Genomic DNA, 20,685 nt, shown 5'->3' with positions numbered 1-20,685 from the left:
AAAGCTGGAATGCTGCCTTCATAAGGAAGACCATCTAAAGTTCTGAACCTTTAAACACTCTCTGGAAATGCCTCCCTAATTCACTTCCACACATCTCTTCGTCCTTCTGAGGGCTCTCTCGGCTCTGGAGGTTCTGATTTATCACCCACTAGGTCACGGGGAAATGGATTTCCATCTCACAGCATTGTCCTGCCTGGAACAGCCAGCTACAGCATTGTCATGCGCAGACACCCACCTCCGCAGTTGAGCCACTGCTGCGCCCCATTATTGGCATTCTGTCAGACGCGGGCATGCGGGGGGGGGGGGTGCATTAAAGCCCACGCGTCGCCCACTTACCCATGCAGGAGAAGAGGAGTGGCGCTGTCCTGCTGAGCTCACTTTAATGCGCTTTGCTTTCCTACAGTTTAGTTGGCAGTCAGGTATGCGACCATTTTGCAAGGCAGTTTGCTGTGAAATAAATGCAAAGTTGTCTTTTTCTTACTGAATGAAGTCTTCAAAAATGATGGAAAACACTAGTATCAGCTAAGGGCATCCATTCCCTTATAGACCAATGTGTTTGAAGGTCACATATGAAAATGTCACTTTTTCAGTGCTTGTACACATGCATTTGGGTATCTGGGAGGGCTACCAATGCAAAACCACTGAAATAACGAAAACCTGTTGTGTGTTTATGGACTGCACAGGTCTGGACTTGTGATTCAGTTAGATGAGAATAAGTTGTTGAACCCGGGTCTCCGGGGCACTAAACCTGCAGCTTGACCACAACACCAAAGAGCCAGGCCCGTTGGTTTGGCAGTCAGAGCACATACTCAACTGTAGTGACGGTAATCCGTCACACTGCCCTCCTCTTCGGGAAGCTTGCCCATGCACTTCATGCACACTGGCGTCCCTCGCGCAACCACCAGCTGTACTTCTTCCATCCCAGGGTGCCCGACACACGTGCTTCACCCATCTCTGGGGTCCCTCACACAGGAGTCCACCTATCCTGGGGGTCCACAATACGGCTTACACATTGGGCAAGCTTCCGATGACCTCACGGCAAGCCATCCCACTTCTGACACCATAGGCTATGTAGTGAAGGGAGAGAGCAATGACCCCACCCGGTCAATGACCGCAATGCCAAAGAGCCAGGCCTGTTGGTATGGCAGTCAGAGTGCATACTCAACTGTAGTGACAGTACTCCGTCACAACCACCTCAGTTTTATCTGGTCCCGCTCACGGCTGAAGACCAAAGGAGTGAAAGTTTGCTTTTATCCCACAAGCTTGGGACCTGTTGCCAAAATGTCGAAGCAAAGCCATTGTGTATCATGCTTGTGTTTGTAAAGACGAAGCAAAGCCATTGTGTATTATGCTTAATGTTGAAGCAAAGCCATTGTGTAACATGCTTGTGTTTGTAAAGACGAAGCAAAGCCATTGTGTAACATGTGGTAACACTTTACTTGACAGTATCGACATAAGAGTGACATGACACTGTCATGAACACATGACACTGTCATGACACATGAACCCTAACCCTAACCTTTAACCCTAACCCTAAACATAACCCTAATCCTAACCTTAATGACCTTTTTTTGTCATTTATTTTTTATTGAGGCAGATAAATGTATATACATTACAGTAGTAAATCTTCAGCTTATGGCCTTAGGTTATGTACATTTTCATATAATGAAAAAGAATAAAAGAAAAATAAAAACAATATGAACATGGGGAGTTTACACTTTCCATTCCATTTCAGTTGGTACATATGTAAAAAAAAAGAGGACAAGACTAAATAACCCCTTCAGCTAACCGAAGTCTTCTCTTATACATGAAATATACCCAGTCCACTTGGTCCAAATTCTAGAGAATTTTTCAATCTGAATTCTTAATGAGTATGTCATTTTTTCCATCACATATATGTCTTGAATCACATCTAGCCAGTCAGTTAGTTTAGGAGGATCTGGTTTTAACCATCTTCTTGTAATAGCTTTTTTACTTGCAACTAGAAGCATCAGTAGTAATCTTTTATCACTGTAGTCCCAGTCATCACATTCAATGTTTCCTAGAAACATAGTATCAAACCTGTATGGGATATTAATCTGAAAAACAGCTTCTAGGTGTGTGTGTATTTCTTGCCAGTATGTTGCCAGAGCAGGGCCTAACCCTAACCTGTTATGACAAAAACCGAATGACAGAAGCGTTATGTCATAAACGTTTATGACATGTTCATGACAGTGTCATGTCACTCTTACAGTATGTCGACACTGTCAAGTAAAGTGTAACCCATGTTTGTGTTTGTGAAGTCGAAGCAAAGCCGTCATGTAACATGCTTGTGTTAGAAAAGGAACAGGCACACTAATGGGGTGCTCTAGACAGGGCTCTTCAGAAACAGTTGAAAATAGATGTTTTATTAAGAATTCAAGAAGCTATTTAAACTTGTGTAAAAAGGTAACATATGTGCAGGGTTGGGTCAGATTACTTTGAAATGTAATCCATTACTGGATTACAAGCACCTTGCCTTATCACCTACAAAAAAGCACTCAACGAAGCTAAGTCAACCTACTATTCCTCGCTGATCGAAGAAAACAAAAACAATACAAAATTTCTCTTTACCACAATCTCCCGCCTGACGAAGAGCCACACCGAAGTAATTGAATCTATCCCTATTTGCCTAAACAGTAATGACTTCATGAACTTTTTCAATGACAAAATTGAAACAATTAGAGATAAGATTAATAACCAATCAGTCTCACCAAATATTTATACTCCATTGCTGAACGGTAGCAAAAATATAATTGAATCACAGATGAGACGAACAACATTGAATTAATTTACACCTATCGACATATTAGACCTCACTTCCACAATCTCTTCATCAAAATCTACAACTAGTTTACTAGATCCTATTCCTACCCATCTTCTGAAGACTGCTCTCCCTTTCTTGGACAATGCTCTGCTCCAGATTATAAATAACTCACTACTATCAGGCCATGTACCATAGTCGTTTAAGTTATCTGTTATTAAGCTATCCCTCAAAAAGCCTACCCTTGACCCTAACAACCTGGCCAACAACATATCTAATCTCCCTTTTTTGTCAAAAATACTAGAAAAAATTGTGTCGAAACAAATTGGTACCTTCTTGCATATGAATAAAATCCAAGAATTATATCAGTCTGGTTTCAGAGCTCACCACAGTACTGAATCAGCCTTAGTTAAAGTTTTTAAGACCTCCTCATCGCTGCCGATAATGGACATATATCAATATTAGTCCTCCTGGACCTCAGTGCTGCCTTTGACACCATAGACCACAATATACTACTCCACAGGCTTGAACATTCGATAGGCATTAAAGACAGCACTCGCTTGGTTTAGATCATACCTTTCTAACCGCAGACAATTTGTACAGGTTCACAATAAACCGTCTACCCAGACTATGGTAAAATATGGGGTGCCTCAAGGCTCAGTACTAGGGCCCCTGTTATTTTCTCTCTATATGCTTCCTCTAGGCTCAGAAATTAGGAAACATGGCATTAAATTTCATTCTTATGCAGACGATACACAACTATACCTTTCCATAAAACCTGACGAATTAACTCCGTTAACCAAACTTGACACATGTAAAAGAGACATAAAGACATTTCCTGCTTTTGAACTCCGATAAAACAGAAGTCATGGTTTTAGGTCCTTAAAAGACGAGGGATATCCTATCCTCATCACAGGCTACATTTACTGATCTTCGACTATCCTCATCCACAAGTGTTAAAAATCTAGGAGTTACAATTGACCAAGACCTGTCACTAAGTAATCACATAAAACAGATTACCAAAACTTCATTTTATCACTTAAGGAACATTTCAAAGATAAGGAAGTCTTTATCCTTACCAGACGCTGAGAAATTAATCCATGCTTTTGTCACCTCAAGGATTGATTATTGCAATGCTCTATACGCTGGCTGCAATAACACCTGTCTAAAGAGCCTACAGCTTATACAAAATGCAGCTGCTCGCACACTCACTAGAACTAAAAAATATGAACATATTTCCCCTATCCTGGCATCTCTACACTGGCTGCCTGTTAAAAGTCGCATTGACTTCAAAATATTACTTCTAACATACAAAGCCATTAATGGCCAGGCACCAGAATATATTAAAGATCTCCTAGTCCCATATAACCCACCTAGACCGCTACGATCACAGAATACTGGCCTTCTTGTAATTCCAAGAATCTCAAAAACTACAGTAGGAGGCAGAGCTTTCAGCTATCGCGCACCCCTCCTCTGGAATAATCTTCCTTCCTCAATTCGACTAGCAGACACCCTCCCTATTTTTAAGTCTAGACTTAAAACATACCTCTTTACTGCCTCCCATAGTTAGGTATGGTGCGGTGTGGAACTTCACCCACCTCAGGGATTTTTGGAATGGACCACCCTGCTGAGTCCTCGTGTGACTGGCACCCCCAGTCCCACGTGCGATGGTGGTCACTGACCATACCTGCGCTGGTGCCGACTACCCCTCACCATACCTTAGTTATGCTGCTATAGCATAGTGCTGTCATGGACTTTTCATTTGTCACGCCGTACAACCCCCCCCTCTCCTCTCTCCCCTTCTCTCTCTCTCAACTCTCCCTCTCTTGCCTATTCTCACTATGCTATACTGTAACAATATATAGTACCACTAATTACTTATTGACATTAACCATTTTGATTTTCAGTAATACTAACCCACTCTACATCTCTCTTTTTTTCCCCTTACTGTACCTCACTTGTGAGGTATATCATCACCACTCATCAACCATCCATGTGTTGGCCCTCCTCTCACCCATCTCACCTGAAGTCCCATCCTCGACTGCCCTATTACTGTGCCCCTATCTGGATTCCTGGCCCGTACAGCCTAGCGACCCATCACCTGCCTATGACAATTCTGCCCGGATTCCTGGCCTGTCTGCCGACCCACCACATGTGTGAATTAGTGAAGTTGAACCGGCAAGCCCAAAGGCCGTAGCCCTAACCAGTAGGCCATGGCTGCCCCAAAAGGCAGCATTTGAACATTAAACCACACAATGATCCAAAACATACAGCCAAACAAGACAAGAAATGGTTAACAGAGAACAATATCAACATTTTAGAGCGGACCTCAATCCGTCAAAAAAATGAGCACAAGGCCAAAGTGATGGCAAATAATCGTTCCTGCCTCAAAACCCAGATTGCTAAAAAGGTGCAGTCTACAATTATTGTGGAGAGGCTTGGTGGATATTATATGAACCATTTTGAGAGCTGTGGAGGTAAATAAAGATGTTTCCAGTGATTATTTAAAAAGGGTATGAATAATTTTGAACACGCATTTTTTATAAAAAAGATAAAAACACTTTTTTTTAGATTCCATGTTTTTACCACATTGTCTTGCAACCTTTTGGCATGTGCAAGTGTCATTTTAAGTAAGAACAAACATATTGGTCAAGAGAAAAATCAATATTTGCCAGGGGTATGAATCATTTTGTTCTTAACTATATCTTAAAAAAGTCTGAAAAGTAAACATCCGAATAAACTGCTTGTCAAATTAAAAGATAGCTAGGTTATCATAAAAAGTTGCATTGTTTGCATGATAAAATGTAATCAGGTAATCCCCAACAATGTAACTGTAATCTGATTACACATTTTTGTGTCACTAAATTTTATTGTAATCTGGGCTGATTATAGCCAACCCTGCATATGTGACCTTTAAAGAAAAGGTCAGAATATGAAAGCATAACAGGTGAATACAGTATTTGTCCAGCTCAAGCTGTCTGTTTTGCTATTTTCTGTTTTTCTATTTTAAAAACTCAACTGTTTTGTTTCTAGGGATTTATCCAAAATACTCTTGCAGGTTGAAATACCCAGAAACATCTCATTGGATAACAACACATACACTTTAGCCACTTATTTCCAGATTCTAATACTATTCCATTAATTTAATAAGGTTGAATATGTTCTGAACTCACAAAATTATTTGCAATTCAGTAGTCACCGCAACCTTTGAAACCTTCAGGGACCTGGAATGGCAACAGTACATATCGTATATGTTCTATAGTTGGAATCAATATGAAGGCAGCACCAGACGGACCACCTACAGAGAAAATAGTTCACTGCTCTGACTGAAGTCATTATCCTCAAGTCACTCAGAGCACATTCAGCCCCCACTCAAACTTCCCATGTCACTTTACTGAAATCTATGGAAAGAAAAAGGTGTTGCTTTAAAACACCAGAAGACCTACTTGTGTTTGTCCGTGAGGGAGGAGAGACTGGGCAGTGGCTGTCACTCAGGCTGAGTGAGGAGTGCACCTGAAGCGAAGATGTGTGGTGACAGATGTGTGATGTGTTCTGGAGCAACCAGCAGGCACTAACGCCAGCTCACAGAGGAAAGCAAAAACGAGAAACAAAAGGGGACTGCTGAATGGATTTGAGGCACAACGTTTTACCCCCCTTCCCCCCTTTTACGTTTGCAAAGATGCTTGAGGTTTTGCTTTTCATAAATCTAAGCTAAGACCTTAAGCTTTAGGTCTTATTCATGGAGAGTATAATCAAGGCCAGCATGCAAGTTTACATTACTGTAAACGGTAAAACATACCTGTGGATAGCTCAATGTTTGGAGAAATGCAAAAGGAGGATGTTTTGATTGCCAGAACATCGCGTTGCAAGAAAAGAAGTGTCTGAATTAACTATGCCCACTCACAGGTGCTTTATGCTCTGCTGAAGCACCAATTAGAGCATCCTATTTTGGGTGTTTTTTTTCTGTTTCTTCCTCATAGTTAGCAACTCACAGCTCCATAAAGAGACTGCACTGTTTTGTTTGAAATACATGACATGGCTGTAGATGTCTGATGTGCCAAAGGTGCAGAGGCATAACAAAATAATCTGGCGAATATTCTGACCTTTTTAATAAAACTATTGATGAGAAAATGTATTGCTTCAATCTTTTGTCATCATCATCGTAACCTTCAATACTGTAATGTACCACCTTTACCTCTGTGACCTGTGGCTGCATCATAGATGGCTGTAACACTCAGATATAAATACACATACCAAAATCCTCTGCATGTTTAGAGAGTGTTATGTGAGCTGCATGTTTATAAATACATGAGATACATATGCAAGAGCTACCTTTGTACTCTAAATGTAATGTGAAAGCCACCAGAACATATCCGCTTTTCAGAAATCATTTGTATTTTTAGATATTGATGCTACATCAAGCATTTTCATTTGCTTAGACTAAATTAAGAATGGAAGCTCATTATCTTTGAATAAATAATTAATAATTTACGCTTGTGTTGAAGGGTACAAGGATGCAGAAAAACCCTCCATTTTGAAAGGAGAATAAATTCACTTATAGTCTATGACATTCGCAAAGTGAAACTAGAAAGGAATTCATTCAGATGTGAACCTATTCTCTTTACTGAATAATTCTCTTTCTATCATGCTTTTGTGTGGCCCATGCCTTGTGAAGCCTTGATGAACTCAATTATGCATACTGCATGTCAACCTTTGTCATATGTATGAATGTTTTGTGAACTTGCTTGAGCTGTGTATGAAGCTCATGTCAGCTTCAGTTCTTTGGTGGTAGTGTAACATGTTCATCTCTGCCCTTGCCAGTGTTGTCTTCTGTTTTGGGAATCAGTGCTGAATGTATAGCTGACCACTATTCCAGGGAGACTATAGTTATACTTCTGGCAGATTCAGCATATGTGTCACTTGAAAAGTCATTTTTGCAATTATGTAAGCACATAATGTAATCTGAAAACTGCTGCCCTGAGTAAAATAAAACCAATGCAAATGTTCTCAGATGGTATTCTGTCTATAATGGAGTGGAATGAAAATGTCAGTGTCTCCAAACTTTTCAGTGTATGTTTGCATCAGCAGGTGAGTTCTTTCTAACCGAACACATGGCTGCATGTGCCCACATGAGGGTGCCCACTGAGTCTCACCCAGCTGTGGCGCTGGATAGCAGCATTCAGTCATGAGGTGCCAGCAGGAATGGATTACTGAACTGGCCTACCAGGCCCAGGGCACTAAGAGCTCAGTGTGTGTGTGTGTGTGGTGGGTTGGCCTTTTCGCATCTGTGCCCAGAGACCCATTATGGGGCTTCGGGCTTGTTACCGGAGAGTTGCCGGTTCGAACCCCGACCAGTAGGCACAGCTGAAGTGCCCTTGAGCAAAGCACCTAACCCCTCACTGCTCCCCGAGCGCCGCTGTTGTTGCAGGCAGCTCACTGCGCCGGGATTAGTGTGTGCTTCACCTCACTGTGTGTTCACTGTGTGCTGAGTGTGTTTCACTAATTCACAGATTGGGATAAATGCAGACACCAAATTTCCCTCACGGGATCAAAAGATTTTATATACTTACTGTATACTTATACTAATACTTATACTAACCCGTCCATGGATGCCAAAGGATGGCCCTGCAGGGTGTGAGTTTCCATGTTTGAGCTGTGACTAATATTCAATTGAAACTGTTCTTGGGATCTTGAGAAATGTCAGACACTTTCTTAATTAGTGCCCAGCTGTGGACGGCCTGTAATGTCTAGTTGATATTGTGATGAGTTGGGTGGTGTTTGTGATTATGATAATCAGAGTTATGTTGATGCTGATGATTATGATGGTATGGATGCCATAAGAATGTCCATTTAAAACAAAACCTATTCATGCTCCAATGAGACTGCATTAATCAGCCGTATGTTCACCCATAATTACCTAGAACCATTATGCCCAGATTTTTCCCATTGCACATAATGACTAAATACGGCAAGCGCACAAAAACATCTGCTGCTCAGTATGGATAGTTGACAGTGATGTAGTCCTCAATTTTGCGATTATGCACATGAGATATATCTTTGTTGATCAAATGTGTCCTTTTTCTTGAGATTCTTTTTCTTGTGATTGTAATAGGCATAATTTAAGATGAGGGCTACTCTCAATGAATTAAATAAATCTTGAGAGAGTGAGTGGATGAATGAATGGTTGGATCAGAGAGGTTGTGGAAATCTAGCAGCAGAACAGAGGAATAAGACGTCTCATGAACAGAGATCAGGAGTGCAAAGGAGGTGAGAGAACAGAGAGAAAACAGATGTGAGGAGCACAGAAAGGAGGTGAGAGGAGCACAGAGTGAAAGGAGGTGAGAGGAGCGCAGAAAGGAGGTGAGAGCCATGATGCCGATAACCAGGAGGGAGCAGTAAACAAAAAGTGTACTGAGAGCATCAGCTCAGAGAAACTTGCAGTCACAGATTATCTCAAATGTGCAATTCATGGTCTATTTTTCAGGGATGAGAAATTAGCTCTGCTAGTCTTAGGTTAAAAATAGCTCCCAGGATTTGGGCATAATTCCCAAACCATACAGGGAGAAAATCCTAAACAGTAAAAATCTGAACTGTAACCACTATATGGGCTAAATCAAACAACAACAAAGCAAGGACTCGAGAAAGAAAAGACAATTCAGACCTCCACAATTTCTTCCACGAAACACTGTCAATTGGGAGACATTTAACTACCAAACCAGAAATATATGTTCTTTCAATTATTCGATGTCAAAGTAAAGGCTGATTCAAAGGTTCATGTTCTTGTTGATTACAGCTGTGTAATGTCTGTGAATTGTGTTGACATGAGTTTTTGGGTGACTGAACATGCTGACAATTGTCTGTCAAATGTGATACACTGAACAATACGGTCTGAGTTATTCATCTCCAGCTTCATGATCAAAAGGATGACATAACATGGAACTCACAGTGCAAGCAAGAGTGAAACGTAAATTAATCAGTCTACTGCCTTTAATGAGACTCAACAATGTGTTTATGCATGTTTTTCTATCTGTACTTCACCTACACACTAGAATAGAAGTGAAACACGCTAGAATAGAAAGCGAAAATACTTTTTCCTCTACTTTTAACGACCAAAACATGCACGTAATTCGCTGCCGGTGTAAATTGATACACTGATTTTAATGGAATTCTAACACCAACAATAGATGGACATCAGACAGGCGACTGAAAAACACTTTAAAAAAACGGCTAGGGTAAGATGGACACAGTGACTCAGGCACAAATAGTGGCATCTCACTCAGTCAACTCTACATGGGCTCTAGGCCACATCCCCATCACAAGGGTCTTCTGCGACCAAGTGTCCTCTAAGTCAACACAAGCACCATCCAACTCAAATCAGCAATGGTGTGTGTTCATGTGAGGAGTTTGTCTTGTCCCAAGCACTATCACATGTGTGCACTGTCAGCACTGGGGTACATGCAATTTGCTATTCCATCCATCCATTTCAGATGATGCCCACTTCCCCTGCATCTCTCTCTCTCTCTCTCTCTCTCTCTCTCTCTCTCTCTCTCTCTCAGTGCAGGCAGACAATTAATCAGTGGTCTGTCGGCTCAGTGGCGTGTCTTCACTGCAGCTGCTTTGCTCAGCAAAAAGGGGGGGGGGGGGGTTGTTTGGGTAAATTAAATAAAACGCTTACTACACTAGCAGAAGGGTAAGAGATGAAGAGAGCCAACAGCAACGGATATCCTACTGGTATGACCAGACGTCTAGATGTTTTCGCCCTATTTTCACCAGCAGCCACCGACCCAGCATAAGTCAAATCAAGTCAAGTCAACTTCATTTTATAGCACATTTCATACACAGAGGTTATTCAATGTGCTTTATAAACATAAGCAAACAGGAATAGCGGATAAAAGCATAGAAGGGCAATAGTCAAAGAATAGTTTAAAAAGTAAAGAATAATAATAAAGACCAATAAAAAGAAAACATAAAACGCACAAGGTAAAATCATTTAAAAATAAAGAATAATTAATAAGCAAAGCATAGCTGAAGGGCCAGTCAATTCCACTTGCCCGAGAGGATGGGAGGGCAGGAAGTGTAATCCTCTGTTCACAGTCACAAGGACAGGCAGACACACACATAACAGACTCTACAAAGAGTCGGCAACACGCAAACAACAGCAACAACATAACAGGAGAGGTAGAGCTATTGCACAACAACAACAACAACAACAACATAACAAGCAGGGACGTCACTAGGATTTAGAGACTGGGGGGGCTTAGCCCCTATCAGTTTATTCAATGCACGCATAGCGCGCGCCAAAAAAATTTCATCACATCTTTAAAGTGCTTCTTTAATTCATCATTTATTACAGTAAAGAGTATAGCACAGCATATAGCAGAGCTGTCACCCTCTTTTCTTTACCTGCCTCCTAAGACCTCCTGCTTACCTCTCTTTCAAAATGTCCTCTGTTATGTCATATGCACTACCATTACATCTGTGGCAAGTGGAAGGTCAGTGGCATGACTGGCAGGCTCTGGCATGCTGTGCCATATCTCTGTTGCTTATTAAAGGTGCTCTAAGTGATGTATGGGTAACGTCACTTCTGTTGACTTTTAAACAAGTTGTTGTGCAATAGCTATACCTCTCCTGTTAAGTTGTTGTTGTTGTTGTGCAATAGCTCTACCTCTCCTGGGGGGTATTCCATCAACCTCGCTAAAGGCCAAACCTGGCTTATTTCGATAAGTCTCACTAATTTTAGTGAGAATTCCGTTCCATTAAAGGATAATTCCGGTGTGATTTTGATCTAAGGTGTGTTGAAACATGATACCGAGTGTGAATGTATGTCTAATAGCTCACCTCGGATTGTCCGCTGCACTCAAAAATTTGGCTCTAGTTAGCCAATGCTACCAACAGTGTTTCGTTGTGGTGCCTCAGGCATCGGCCTAGCCATGCAAATAAATCACTGTTTTACACCATTTACGAGGCTCAAAGTAGCTCCATACTTCATTGGTAGACTTCCGAGGGCCTTGACATTTAAAACGAGACATGGAGAACTTTGAAAAAGCACTGGTAGTTTATTTACAAGACGATTTATACAGACAGTACCTTAAGGAATTTTACCGTTCAACGCCATCTTGAATTTAGTCACGATAAGTCGAGCGACGAGTACGAACGAACAGGTATGATAAGGGATCAGATTCCAAAAAACACTTCCGTGGAAATGGATGGATTCCAGTTGGGGCAACTGGAAGCGATTGAATCCATGCATTTCCACTGAATTATGTTTGGAAAAAAGTAAAGCGCACTCCAATGGGGATACCTAGTAGTAGCCTTGGTAATATCAGTCCGCCGCAGAGTTGTTTAAATGCCTATACCAACTTCAGGGAACAAAGTATAACTATTGCAACGCGATGCGAGGGTAGTTGTATTTCTTACACTATTCTATGAACACGGACATTTACATCGATTGTCCGGAATTTGCCTTGGGTGTGCTTTGGAGTGGGTAAGAGTGGCAGGCTAACACATACCATTGACTTGCGCTAGCCTAGCACCTGCGAACTCCTAGCACCTGCGATAATGCCATTTTTTCAGTTATGTCTACTGTTGATAAAGGGTCATGCACATTTGGTAGGCTGTTCAGTGACAGTAATATGCTTTGCCAATGGGCTATAATCTGATGCAAGCCAAAGGATAATTCTGTAGCCTCTAGGCAGCTAATAATTAAAACTGCTTCATGTGTCGACAATTGTTCATGAATGTCAAATCAACTGTGTGCTACACAGATTAAATACTAGGCATAAATGACAAATTGAAAGCCACTGCATTTCAGATAATTATATTTCAAACACTTTGTGACTTATGGGAGACAATAGGCTATTATGTTGATACTACTTTATTTTATGACCACCTATACTTAGACAATAATTTGGAGTGAACTCTTTTAATCTAAGAACGTAGGCTATAGATAGTTTTGAATATATGCCAAAGTTGTTTTTGAGTTTATACGATTTATTCATTCACTTGTTTTGTTCAAGCATAGACTGTATAGTCTATGTGTTCAAGAGTGAAGCCAATCAAACGCGCAATTGATTTCAAACCATTAGCATTGTTGTTTTAAATGCTTTCATTATTCTCCAATTTCTGTAGGCAATCTATTTTTTTCTCTCAATGTTAAATTTGATGACTTTCGATGAAAATCCTGTAGATGGTGCTTGCCAAATCGAACAGAAATCGTCTAGTAGGGCCTATTGTCTTAATTTTACGACATCATATCCTCTTTTCGTCAATCTACTGTTTTGGTCTACTGTTCTACCTCGTGCATGAGCAGAGATGAAGCTGAACTAAACCTCGCTTGAATAAACGAGGCCAAGATGCCGCTAACTTGAGTTAATGGAACGGCATCAGCCCCAAGTGAAAGTCTACGCTAGTTCAAGCCAGACTATTTCTGTTAAGCGCCGCCTTCATTAGCGAGGTTGATGGAATACCCCCCTGTTATGTTGTTGTTGTTGTTTGCGTGTTCCCAACTCTTTGTAGAGTCTGTTATGTGTGCGTCTGCCTGTCCTTGTGACTGTGCACAAGGTGCTCTAAGCGATGCTGGGTAACGTCACTTCTGTTGACTTTTAAACAAAACAGAGAGCTAGCTCGCTACTTCCTCCCACTCCCTTCCGTGCTGCTCCCATGCAATTGAAACTCTCCTAAACGCGCATCTCGTCTGTGATTTGCTGGAACAGTTTGTTATGTTTTTATGGGCTAAGTTAGTCCAGGTTGTTTTTGTTGCCATTTTTGGAGTCTGGGCTGTCCACAGAGATCGCATTTTTTTACAGTGTATTCAGGACACAGACAGCTAGCGGTTGGTTAGGTGATGTTTACAGTAAGTGACATAAAATGTTTTAGCCTAAAAAACACGCGGCATCGCTTAGAGCACCTTTAATGTGAATGGCATGTTAATCTAAAAGATAGCATGTTAAACAACATGTTCTCCAAATGGAGACCAACTCAGCCCTTCTTTTAGGAAGGAGAGCAAATGGCCTCTGTTAAATATTTATCACTCTTTGCCGAGGTTGTTGGATTCTTTATACACTTGCTGGGTATGAATTATTAAGCATATGTAGTCAGAGATGGGCAGTATTTATGATGCATGTATTAAAAATACATATTTCAAATACATATTTCAAATACAAACTGGGGGAAGCCGTGGCCTACTGGTTAGGGCTTCGGACTTGTAACCGGAGGGTTGCCGGTTCAAACCCCGCAAAAAGTGGGTATGCGCTACATGCGGCGCATAGGGGCGCAGCTCCATGGGGGCGCCAAAGCGATGGTAAAAAAAAATTCTATATGTAGCTACTGCTGTCCGTTTCTAAATCATTTTAACATTTTCTCAATGTTCTATAACATTTTAGAGGACTAACAGGCTAGAGGCGCCCTATCTCATAAGATTCCATCTAGAATTTTGACATAGAAGAGGGAGTGGGGGCGCCGTGAGCGCTGGGCGAGCAGATAGGCCTACGAGTAGTGAGTTGCCGTCTATGGAAAAAGATGGATACAGCAAAAAAAGCTGTTGGCGACTAAAAATAGAAAAAGAAAGAGGGAAAAGGAGATGGCATGTCAAGGGATGCAACAGCAGTTAAATACGTGGACGGTGAAAGGCAACAGGTAGGATTTAAAGTGATGACGTCTGTGCTTGGAGGCTTGCAAATATGAATGTTAACAGACTAGCGTTTGTTAAGCATAATGCCGATTGAAACATAGCCTATTCCATTCAGATAGCTAGGTGGCTACCATGCTCATACTGCACTTTTAATGGCCAACTGCAAACAGAAATGTCACGCTAGCAGCACCTCATTACATGTTTCCATATCCTAACAATGAAGGCTGCTGACATTATGAGAACCGTTTAGACTCTTTTAAAGTGACAATGCACCATTTATCAATACTTATCAAGTATAACATCAAATTGGCAACATTTCTTTAAAAACGTATTCAATAGACACTAATGCACAGTAATAGCGCCAATATTGTTGTTGCATACCCCTCAAAAATGGGTAGCTGCGCCCCTGGTCGGGATTAGTGTGTGCTTCATCTCACTGTGAGTTCACTGTATGCTGACTGTGTTTCACTAATTCACGGATTGGGATAAATGCAGAGACCAAACTTCCCTCACGGGATCAAAAGAGTATATATACTTATACTTACTTAACTATTTTGCCATTTGTATTTTATTGGGTTGAAGAAAATGGCTACGTATTTTGTATCAAAGTACTTTATATAGGTGTGTATTTTTGTAACAATACTGCCAAATGTTTTTGGTAAAACCAATACTTTTGGTGATGTGATGACATCATAAACATGCAAAACAATAAATGTAGCCTCTGACTGAGTAATTTGCCATGGCTTGTTGCGATCAGAATATTGACATTCAGAAAGATGACCCAGTGCAAAATGAGTAACGTGTAGGCTGCTCTCACACACAATACACTCCCTCTCTCACACCAACCCACTCACTTCACCACATGTTTACTTGCTCACCCACACTTATAAGTTTGCCTGTTTTTGGTGGAACTTTGGAACAACTTTGACTGTGATGTGTAGGCCTATGTGTCCTCCAAAGCTGATGATACACACTTTTCTGAGCAATGTTGCTGGGCAACGTTCCTATTGGGATACAGTAGAGGGTGGCAAGGGGTGAGGAAAGGAGAAAAAACTGACTCATCTAGTTAAAAAGTGTCAGCCTACTAGGGTGCAGTTGTTTTGGTTTGAATATTATTTACAGATAGCCACACAAAGGCCTACTCAGAAAGCAAACCAGACATATAAGTTTTTGTACACCCAAGTTTTTGAATATTTACTAGACTTTGGCCACAATATCTGGACTTATTTTCTATACCAATGCACACATTTATGTCCATATTAGTTATGGTTGTAATTTATTCAACCCATCACTGGCATTAGATAGCCTATGTTTATGTTTAGCCAATGATTATTGTCATATAGTCACATTGCACTGTCTAAAAGAGATTAGTCAATATTTCTTGATTTGCCATTCAGATCAGAAATGGTTAGTTGTCCATTCCTCAAAATCATGCATGGGGTGAGGAAACGGGCAAAACCTGTTCAAAAGTGTCATAGCTTAGTCTAGGGTGCAGTTGTTGTTTACATGGAGCCATGGTAGTGGCCAAACAAAGCAAACCAGACATTAAATGTTGCACAAGTTTTTCAATATTTGCTAAGCTTTGGCCACAATATTTGGAGTTATTTTTCTATACTTCGACTGTGTTAGCTAACATTAGTCTAGTTGACAAACGCCACGGAGCATTAATTAGTATAAAGTTACCAAGTCTGCTAACGTTACCTACCAGCTGCTGGTATGCTAATTGAAGTTCGTTGTAAAAGTTTGTTTTGTTTCTGTTCAGCAGTTCATACCCAGTGAATACAGAACTATGTTTGCATTAAGGAATGTTTTTTTCTGGTGTTCAGGGAGACAGGCCCAAGATGAGACAAATGACATAATGATGCCTTAGTAGGTAAGGGATAAAGGACAACACGGTTGTCTGTTCACAGAAATTAATGCACGGTCGAGGTTGTAAAACGGCCCAACACGAAGCGGAGGGCCGTTTAAACCTCGTAACTGCATACATTTCTGTGAACAGACCACCGTGGAGTCCATTATCCCGCTTATTCCACGCTTATATCACTGTAGTAAATGTTTTGGTTCTGTTTTGTTTTGTTTTGTTTTGTTTTGTTTGTTGCTGCTTGCTTTTTAGATATTTATTTCAAATTATAGGCTACATATAACAAATGATCACAAGTAATTGGATAAAATAACTCACTGAGGATAGTGTTTGACTGGAACTGAAGTCTTTCAGTAAATTAAGCAGCTCATGTGTGCATTTCAGAGAAAGCATTTTACAAACAAATTGTGCTTGCTAACCCAATTAGCTAAATAGATTTTCCATCGATTAGAAAGCCGATCCGTTTGGGGAAAATGTCACATAGCATCCTCATTTGTCTCCATAGGTCACACTCAAGAAGCCTTAACAAGAAGGTTAAAGCTGCATACACAGTGCCCTCCTCTTCAATAGCACAAAGGTGTCTTGTTACCATCCTGAGCAGCAAGGTGTCTTGTTGCCCTCCTCCTGAACAGCAGCAAGGTGTCTTGTTACCCTTTTGCCCTCATTTATCAGCACCAAGGTGTCTTGTTGCCCTCTTGAACAGCACCAAGGTGTCTTGTTGCCCTCCTGAACAGCAGCAAGGTGTCTTGTTGCCCTCCTGCTGAACAGCAGCAAGGTATCTTGTTCCCTCCTTTTTCAGCACCAAGGTGTCGTGCCTAAACCAGTTGTGTGCCTCTCAGTTACACCACTGTGCTGGTCTGCATGAATACAAAGACGTTCTTGGAAAGAGCCCCATTGTTGTGCTGTGACTCCATCTAGCTGCTATGCAGACAGGAAGCCCCAGACAGTGATGAAGCTGAGGAGGTCGCCTGCTCGACAAGAGCCAACATGAACCTATACCACTCTCCTGCGGCTATGCTGTGGAGCCCACCACACACCCTAACACACAAACACACATAACACAGCTCTGCAGTGGAGCCCACCACACATCCTCCTGAACACACAAACACACATAACACAGCTCTGCAGTGGAGCCCACCACACATCCTGAACACACAAACACACATAACACAGCTCTGCAGTGGAGCCCACCACACATCCTGAACACACAAACACACATAACACAGCTCTGCAGTGGAGCCCACCACACATCCTGAACATACATAACACAGCTCTGCAGTGGAGTCCACCACGCATCCTAACACACAAACACACATAACACAGCTCTGCAGTGGAGCCCACCACACATCCTGAACACACAAACACACATAACACAGCTCTGCAGTGGAGCCTATCACACATCCTAACACATGAACAGTGATGGAGCGTTGGGGGGTGGGGGCGACGACTCTGGAACAAGGCACACTGGAATGGAGTGGCAGGGTTAAATCTGACTAGTTTAAAGTAAAAAAAAATCAAACGATAGGCTAACACAGTTGCTCTGATAGTCCCAATGATATAAACAGATCTGATAGCATACTAGTCTGAGTATAAAATGTTTAATAGTGAAATATATTGCCATGGTTGGTTAAGAGTAGGCTTATTCCACAGACATTACTGACGTTTCATAATGGGCAGACATTCTTTTCCTTGCAATAACTGGTGACTATTACAAATAAAATCTCCTGAAAGTAGTCTCAGTTTATTCTGACAAATTAAAAATGAATTTACTTTTTTTGAAAATGCATGGCGTACAATTGTCACTGCCTTTCTTATAAATGTTTCTCATATTGTCCTCCTTTTTTCCAAAGAAAACAAATTAGCAAAACATGTTAGATATTTTTGTCAGTTTATTTATGTCTGAAAACTAATTTCCCAGAGCAGATAGGGTAATGTGTTCATGAGACTGAGACAGAATGACAAATTGTTGAAGTCATTCATTTTCATGTGTAAGGATTTAAATGGCTTCTGCAGTATCCTGAAAAACATGAAAGGGCCTCAAATTGTTTTATTAAAATGAGGTGTTAGACAAAAATATAAACAGATACACCTACTCAACTACCTATTGGAGGACTTGAATGAAGACATTTAACAAGAGTAGCACCTAATCAATAAAGAACCCCTTCCTCATTCAAAAGGTTCATGTGATCACAATTACAGAGGCAAGGTCAGTTCACTGTCAACATTAATACAAGTCGTTTGGCTAACTGAAGTAGTGTATTATGCAGTGACATACTGTATATGTTCTGCAGTAAGACAAGGCGCTTCGGAACTCACCACCTGCTGCCCTCTGGCTAAAGATCACTTAGCGTGCTGCGGTGTCCCTCACCGTGACCCAGTCCCACACGAGTGCAGCTGACTGACTGCAGAGGACTGCATGTACTGTAGCAGCAAGGCCAGGCAAAATGCAGTGCTGTCGCAGTCAGTGACCCTGTTGTTTATTTAAGATGCCGAAGTGTAAGGAATTATGGTGGCTTTGCACTTGTTTGGTGAGGCCGTGTTAGCCATTGCTGGTATGTTTTAAAAGAAGTGGTGGCGGGTCTTGGTTGGGTTGGTGGTGGCTTAGAAAGACCCTCCTCACTCTCCTGCCTGCTTAGATGTATTTGCCTTTGGGCTAAAATATAGTACTCTTGGTTTTTAAAATGTTTAAAATGGTTTAAAAGTCTCTTACTATATATATATATACTGTATATATATCTCTTTCCATATCCGTATCTCCTTCCACCTGTAATTACATTGTAAGATGTAGCAAGACTGTTTTGAATTTATGCACACTTGAAGGATTCATGTTTGATTCCTAAATCAGTAATTACTGAGTGGCCTGTGTTTACCTCAACACAGCTGTGGGACTGTGTGTGTCTGTGGCCCCCCCACTTTAGAGATCCATGATTGGTCACACATGTGCGATAGCATTACTAACTGGGTGGTGGCGTCATCACCTCTCTGAGGACTCATGCACTGCGAGGGGTAAAGAAACAAATGTGTGTGTGTGTGTGTTTGGAGTGCTGGAGGACGAGCGGGTGAGAATTAGCCGGTCAGATGCAGTGAGCCCTGGAGCAGGTCTTGTCCCCTCTTGTCTCCTCAATGTTTCCATAGCTCCGAGGCTGCTCCCTGTATCACGGGATCTTGGGGCTCAGTGACCTTGCATGACTCCAGAAAGAGTCGTCCACTCTAAGGATGACAGGACGCAGCCAGAGGTCATCTTACAGATAAGCCTCATTGCAGACATCAGCAGTCTAACTCCAGGCCCATTTTGCATTTAGCCCCCTTTAAAATACATGAATAAATAAATAAATAAATAACACCCTGCTGTCCAGACAATTGGGGTTAACAGGCTGACTGTTAGCTGGAGGAGCAGGCCCATGAACCATGAAACAACTGAGTGGTGTAATTTCCCTCAGATGGGGCTCTGCGCACACGCTGCTGCTGCACCACTGGCAGGCAGGCAGGCCGGCCAGCACTGGGCCATCCATCTCCTCCGCCATGACGGGGGTGACGTGAGGACAGCATGGAGGTGGATGTGGAGGGTGGAGCGATGGCATGAGGTAAAAGAGGCGTGTGATTCCCAAGTGCTAACTGGAGCCTGAGTGTGAGTGTGGATGGATGTGGGCACCAGAGTGTGTTGATTGAACGCCTTTTTGCTGGTTAACATGCCGTGAACCCTGGTGGGAATATGCGTCAGCCTCCTCTGCCTCTAACTCTTCCACATACATACACACACACACACAGACACACACACACACACCATAAACAGTTGTGTCCAATAAATAAGGCTTTCCCTTATCCTCTGAGCTTCTAATGGTGTCCTTGTCAATTCTCAGGTGTTTTCTTCAATGGAGAACAGCAGGATATCCCAATTAAAATTAAAAACAAAAAATGAAATCACTGAATTATCTTTGACCACCTTTAAAGCCAGAATGTGAATATGAACAAAAACAGGCTTTGCAGAGGACCTTAAATTTCTGCATGATCTCTGTTTCATAGGATGAAGCATTTGCAAAACATACAAGCTGATTTATATCTTTTTTTTTCAAGGCAACTCATAACATGATGAACGGCAGTTCTGTCATTGTCTGAGCGGCCCTCTATAGGCGATTACTGACCTAGCAACTTTTGTGTTCAGGTAGGAACACTGCCCCCCCCCCCTTTCCAAAATAGAAATGGAAAAGCTGCTATGCTACAAGAATTCGACGATCTCTTTCAACAGACTGTTGGTGCATTCTCTCTGTATTCTATCAGAGTTATGCTCATACTTAGTAGCAAAAGACACATATTTAGTTTGTTTATAATTGTGCTTCTCAACTGTAGGGGGACCCTGAGAGCAAATCTTCTTTAGTGCTGCTTTAATGAATACGTTATTCACAAATTGATTTG

This window comes from Alosa pseudoharengus, unplaced genomic scaffold (genome assembly GCF_046254945.1).
Source record: "Alosa pseudoharengus isolate Yale_2024_CS ecotype anadromous, Long Island Sound unplaced genomic scaffold, YU_APseudo_1.1 YU_APseudo_1.1_scf_10, whole genome shotgun sequence".
NCBI classification, from domain to species: domain Eukaryota; kingdom Metazoa; phylum Chordata; class Actinopteri; order Clupeiformes; family Clupeidae; genus Alosa; species Alosa pseudoharengus.
Note: the sequence above shows the minus strand (reverse complement) of the source record.